The following is a 7,424-nucleotide window of genomic DNA, read 5'->3' on the forward strand; positions in this document are numbered from 1 at the left end:
AATGGTGTGTTGTGCCTGAGGTTTCCAGCAGAAAACTCCTGAAGTGCCTAAAGATATGTTAATGTACATGCTTCATAATCAGTGATTTTGCTTTAAGCTGTCTACATGTCCCATCTCCTTCCTTGGTTCTACAAATCCAGGAACTAAGTGACCTTGCATTTAAACTCCCCAAAGAAACTTGTATGTTTGGCATGCTCTGATGAACATACCTAACTCCACCTGACTGTGTTGAGTCAGACGTAGGCCAACACTGACTCCCAAAATGTTGCTGCAGCCTGAGAAGGGTTAAACATAAATTTTGAGAGTGTCTTCACCATGAAAATTGTGGGAATGTGGTGGTGGATATCCATCTCTTCCTGCTGAAGCTAAAAAACTGTGAGAAAGTCATTTAGTAAATCATAGGAAAGAGGGAGCCCTGTCAGCTGGGAAGTGGGGAGACCCTGAACACAAAGCTTACATTGGTTTTTGGATTTAATGCCTCCTGGTGATTGTAATGTAATGCACAATAACTGCAAGTGCCTAAGTGACTCTATGAACCCATCAACATTGTGATTTATGAAAAATAATCTGAAACACCTTTCTTAGTTTCTATATCAACTTGAACACATTTCTTAATCATATTAAATCTCTGTGTGTACCATTACACTTCTCAGATAGTTAAAAGCAATTGTGTCCCACATCAGTGAGACTTCAATAGAAGCATAGCTGTGGAACAGTAAGGTTTACTTTACTCTGGCCTTTTTTCACAGGTATTTAATTACATTGCATGCAAACACTCACAATTTTAATTCTCTATTATGCTACCTCAAGCCAAATTCTATAGAAGAGTGATTTGAAATTGGCACTAACAGCTTTTTTTAAAAAGTGGTGAAACGAAGTAGTAGAACCAGTGTATGGCTTGTCAAGACAAGTTTGTTGCCAAAATTGTTACTCCTCCAAATGACAAATGCTTTTTTGAGAAGTTCCAAAATACGCTATATTTTTGTTAGGGAGATTTCTAGCACAGTTCTTTACATGTCCTTAGATTTCCAGTTTTCTTCTCTTGCTGTACTAATCCTGAATCTCTTACGAAGTTTCTTAGCTGTCAGTCTTGGCCACAACAGCTAAACTGCCTTAGATAGACCTAACCAAAATACAACACTCATTCCTACTTGAGCAGCATAGTTTGTTCTAAAAAGATAAGATTTTTGCTGGATTATTTGGAATGTACAAAAGTTGCTTTTTACTCAGTTGTGACAGTTGCCATAAGATTAATGAGTTCACATTTATAATGAAAATATTACCTCTGTATGAATGCCATTAACATTGAATTAAAAGATCTTTGAGTCAAGGAATATAATGGAATGAGAGGTTATTTAGTGCTTAGTACAACAGGTTCATGTCTGGGTGGACAGATCTATGCTACTTCTACAAAATGGGAAAGCTAGCTAGATCTTTAGAAGTTCTTTGTCTTTGTCTAAGTCTGCCCCCAACAGATGTAGTTACAAAACATTCATTAAAAAAATAATGGCAAATCTCCCATAAACTTAAGAATAGAAATGATTTAAAATTAATAGCAATAAGGTACATAGTTAAAATGTTGGAAAATAAAATATACTTATGCACTTAAGTATGTTAAGTAAAATGTATTTAAGTGGACAATATATTGTATTATCAAGCCTGTATGTAGGAATGTAAACTAAACAATATTGGGGTGGGGTTTTTTCACATTTTAAAGTTCTGTTTGTAGTCCTGTTTTCAATCCAGGTGCTTTAACAGTCACTTCATTTCAGTATGATGATTATAACAAAACACACTGTGCAACAGAGTATGTGGCATTTTAACCTACGGTCACGGTCAAAACTCATTGACCTGCTCTGTTGCATACAAACATGACATAATATCACTATGTTATCATGTATGACAACTGTCTATTTTAATGTCACAGGAAGAGACTAATTTTTTTAGGAAATGGTTAGTAGAATCCCGTATTCATACAGTTGTAAGAAGGGCATTTGTTTACAAAACCGGAACTCCCTTTCCTTCCACCAGGAACTTGCCATAAGTCAAGTTACAAATGTGAAGATGGGTGCAAACTCCACCTGTATGTAATGTCATAATCGTTATTTTTTTATCAGCTGTGGCAAGCAGCTGTTAATTCTTCAGCTCCTCCCAGAACGTTTATTATTTGTTCCCTTCAGAAACTGAGCAGAGATTAAATAATGACTGTCTTTACTGGGTGTTTATCTTGGGCCAGGCAGCTACTTTAATGAGTGCTGTTCTTTCTCTGTTGTAAAGAGTTTTCATTTTCAGTATCTCAGTATTACTACAGCATTTAGAGAATTTAAAACTACTTCAGAACCATCAGCTTCTCTTCAGTATTCTTCCCCAGAGCTGGACTGAGTTTTCTCTGTACCAAACTGATCCAATTTCAGAGATACTTTCCTCCAAAAAGAGCAATCACTGACTATTTAAGGCCTTCTCTTTTGACTGAGAATCCAGTTAATGAAAAATAAATGTGTTATGTTGAATAAATTGAAAGTTCATGACTGTGTTGTGATAAATGAAATATCATTCACCTGTTGAGCTGCATGTTAGTGCAGCTTATTACAATACAATTCTGGAAGGCAGAAATCCTTTGTTAAGAATAGGCTTATGGCATTTGGTAAGATAGTTGTACAAACAACAGGCTGTATTTGTGGGATTGGAAGAACACTCAGTGCACAGAGCTGGTAATTATTTTCTAATTTTCACTGTTCTGAAAATAAATGTGTGCACAGAAACATGGTGTGAAGTATCTATCTATAAATTGAAAAAATACTTAAGGAATTGAATAAATTACTAAACCTGGGGGCATAAAGCACTTAATAAAACCACAGAGTTTATATAACACAGTCAGTACCAGTTTGTGCTTCTTCACCCTGTCTCATCGCAGTTTTGCTGATGCAGAGTGACCATTGGCAGTAGTGGAAAATATATGAATTATTGCTGCATTTTATTATGATTTGAGTCAGATGAATGCCTGCCTATAGAAGCTGGAAAGAAAAGAGCACATCTATATGCATACTACTACAGGTATAGTGATTTAACCTCAGTACTATTATCTAAGTTGTTTTTCAATTTCTGGCCAAGATATAAAAAGGGTCTAAATCCCATTAACAATTATTAAGAAGATTAATGGTCTACAGTGTACAGTACTATGCAAACCATGATACCTGTTTCAGGCTTCATGCTTTTGCTTCTTATGTGCAACCTTTCTCAGTATTTATCTTTTAACCTTTTTCCAATCATGTTTACTTTTATCTGTGATCACTAGAAAAGTTGCCATACTTGTGAAAGTTTCTTTTCAAACTGGGTGTGTAGTGACTTTACGATGACATATAAAAGGAAAAGGCTAAGCTGTAATGACATGCTCTTACTTTTTACTCCTTAAACTCTGCTTCCCACTCAATTGTTGCTTTAAAAAACTGAGGCCAGTACAATGCACTAGAAGGCGTGTGGTACTAATGGTACCAAATGTGAAGGGACTGGTCAATCTATATATCATATATGCATATAAATGCATATATAATGACTGCAGGGCTTTTTTTTTTTTTTTTTCTTCTAATAATGGCTATCCTGTTGTAGTTCAGTCATCGAGGTATTTCCTTCCTTTTTTGATGAAGAATATTAGATTGCCCCCAACAATCTATTGCAATGCAGGTATTAATAATATATGTTAGTTTTGCTACTGTCAAAATGTATATGTTTATTACAGACTAAAGATGGCCATATATTTAAAAAGGGCATAACTATTCAGTGTACCAGCATGATTAACTCATTAATAAGGAAAAATTAGAACTGTAGATAGCTATCAAGGGAAAATTTATTTTTTTATAAATTATTTCTGGAATTCAAAAATAAGAGAGGAAAGTATACAGTGGAAGTTCCTGGAAATGCCATAATTTGAGTAATTTACAGCGAGATTTAAGAAAATAAAAAGTATACTCCAGAAAGCAAGCATGCATGTCTGCAAAGAGCAGACACAATAAAAAGAAGAGTGTGTCTGCATTTAAATAAATTAAGCAATATCCTTCAATCACATTTGTCTGTATTCTTTGACAGAAAAAAACAATATGTTCATGATTGATCAAATATAGTTTTATATTCACTCTTTATTAATGTGGCTTTTATTTGTGTTGGGTTTGTTTTTTTTGGTTGTTTTTTTTTTTTGCAATAGCTTGAAATAACTTTTGTGACGTAAGAAGGAACTAACACTAGTGTCTATAAAACTATTATGTACATAAGCAGTTTAGTTTGTAAAAAGGATATATTTAAATAAAGTTGGTAAATAGAGGTGAAAAGGCAAGTCTTGTCTAAAAAATGAACCCTGTAAAAGAAGTCTACCAAGTATCCACATATTACACAACATCTCACTGCAAAACTGATAGGAAGAGACAGTAATAAGCAGTCAAGCCCTCAGAGTGAGAGGATTAGTTACTGATTCTAACTGTGGGACAAATTGGGGCTTTTATTTCACAAGCCCATTCTTAGCAGAAAGTGCTGGATATTGGGGTGGTTTTCCTTTTCCACATAATACATTTTTCTGATAATCCCAAAGAGAAATTCAGAACTTTTTCTTCACTGAACGGTGTCTAAAACTGAGCAGAAAACACTGTACTAGCAGAAATCACAGTACTAGCTGAAGACACAGAATCCTACCCTACTGTAGGGAAGATGCTGGTTACATGTTAGGACTATGTTAATGCACTTTTGATTACATGTGCAACATAGGAAGAGGCAGAAGTGGAGGAAGGAGTCAGAAGAAGAAGACAAAGCAGGTAGGACTGAGAGAACAGAGTATGTGTCTGCTTAGTAGTATACACACACAACAGTTATATGTTCAAGAGAACTGACAATTTTTTCTCATGCTTTTTTTCTCAAAGATGGTGAAATGGACTCTTGAAAACATAAACCTGGAAGACACCCCCCCCCCCAAAAAAAAAAACCAACACCTAACAACAACAACAACAAAGAAACCCCAAAACCAAACACCTTTTAAATTAGTTTGAAAAAATGAATTACTGACTAAACGTGCTTTCTGGAGTGTGTTCATCTACTCTGTGAGTTCACAATCCATTCAAACTAACTATGGGACTGTTCTCCAAACACAACAATGCTGTATTCTGGCTTGCTGAAGAAAAGGTTTGATGAAAGGAATACCAAACAAAAATTCCATGTTAAATGAGATAGGACTGTCCCAAACATTATGTTACCCTGCCGGGGTGTCTATATTCATCACCACCTTTATTGATGGGCTGTGGGGGTTGCATAAGTAGAAATGTCCAAGATAGGGTACTTAAAGTTTGTTGAATTACCTCTATTCTTGCAATGTATTATTCTTTATACAGTGACTGTACATCATTCTGAAGTTCTCCCTTCAGAAGAATACTGACTAGAGTCTAGTAGCATGTGCCTACTATATGTTCTTAAGGCCTTTGAATGTAGCATGTTATGGAATTGTTTAGGACCAATGAACTTCACCGTTTTACTTCAGTTGAGATTTTGGGCCCACACCTCCACAGGTGAGGAAGTTATGGTCCAACCTTGCAGCAAAGACACTAATAAAAACCTTTGCCTGAGCTAGGCTTTGTTTTCAGCACCATGGCCAGGGCACAAGGTAGGGAATACGTAACGGAGACGAGAAGGATGTATAAATTGTTTGTAATAAAAAATAATTTTATCATGGATGTGTTGCTGGCTGTACTTTCAGCGGATGATCAGTAGCATATGGTCAGCTAAATTTTCCAGGCAAAAACCTGCTTGATTTCCTCCTCCTCCTAATAGTCAACCATTGGTAGTATGTTTGTTTCTCCTGTAAGTCAGAGCCACCATCAAGTAAGGTAAATTGCAGCATTAATTATAATCTCTTAATCAGAAGTGAAAGACATTATTGATTTTTCCAGATTTTAAATCAGGCCCAAAGGGAACTAGACTCATGTCCTCTTCAGTGGTGTCTTATTTGGTTTCTTCCTTAGCACCACAAGTCAGGACTTCAAATGTTTATTCTAGGGAATATTCCAAGTATGAGGAAAACACAGTAAGCATAAGAAACTCAAAACTGAATCTGAAGGTGTAGTTTAGCTTCAGGGATTGAATAAAGAATATGAAGGATGTGCACGATGTGCTTCTCTTTCTGCCTCTGAATTTTAAGTATAAAAATGGTTGTCTTAACTTGTGCCCCCCACTCCCAATCAGTTTGTAATCAGTGGCATATCACTCTATAAGAAAACTTATGTAATAAAATTAGACACATACACATTTCCATTCATATTACATTCACATTCATACCAGCCCCAAATCATGTGTCATTAATTCTGAAAATGTTTTAATAGACTGAACTGGATCTTCACTTTCATCTTGAACAGTTTTTTTGCAGAGTCATAATTAGTTGTGACTGAATGGACATTTCTGGTTTGATCAGGCCGTAGAACTCATCTGTCTCATATATACTGTTGTTAATGTTGGCTGTCCATGGCCAACAGAAGCAAAAAGCCTTGTGAACAAATACAGTGTCACAAATGCAAGAACAAGTCCGAGGAATTTGCTCATGCTTTTATGATACCTTTCAGGATAGAAACATCATTAATCATCTCAGGAGTACTCAACAAGAGATACTCTGTTTCATGGTGAGCAAGCCAAGTGCATAATAAGGTTTTCCGAAGCTTAATGTTTCTCACTTCCCCATTTTAAATACTTTGTTTAGTATGCATCTCTTGTCCTGGTGGCATTACTTGATGAATTAGTAATTTTGTCTTAGATCCATAACAAGAGATATTGTGCCTCTGCCCGCTAAGCTGCCGTGTCCTACACTAAAGTGAATTTACTCTATTTAAAATTTCTTTAAGAAGACCAAAACTGTGGTTTTAGAATAGACTACCAGACCATTACTGGATATCACCATTATCTAGTGCTGGAAATCATTGCCTTTTAATGGTGTAACCCACACTCAATGGCACTTAATATATAGCATATACACTTAGCAATGGAAAAAATGGTGTGGAAGACAGCCAGCCATAGTTGTCCATGTCCATAGCTGTCCATATTAAGTCCATGAGATGCATCTGCAGACATCCAAGGTCCTTATAAGTGGTTAACAGATCATCACCAGAAGCTTACAGGTGAACTTGTTGACACTTTTGGGAATGCATCCCATCCTGACTCTTGTTTTCCTTCTCTGTACCTTTTCTAGTTTAAAAATATGTTTTTTGGAATGGACTGACCAGAATGGGAGGTTATTTTCTTTTAAAATGTGGCTCCTCCATGAATGCATGTAGAGTATTACAGAGTTACTTTGTGTTTTGTTCTCTATGCCTTTACTAACACTATATTAACATTTTGACTGTCTGTGCTGGTTTTGGCTGGGGTAGTGTTGCGGAGGATCCACTGGGGACATCACACACAGA

Source organism: Accipiter gentilis, chromosome 17, assembly GCF_929443795.1.
Source record: "Accipiter gentilis chromosome 17, bAccGen1.1, whole genome shotgun sequence".
In the NCBI taxonomy this organism is placed as follows: domain Eukaryota; kingdom Metazoa; phylum Chordata; class Aves; order Accipitriformes; family Accipitridae; genus Astur; species Astur gentilis.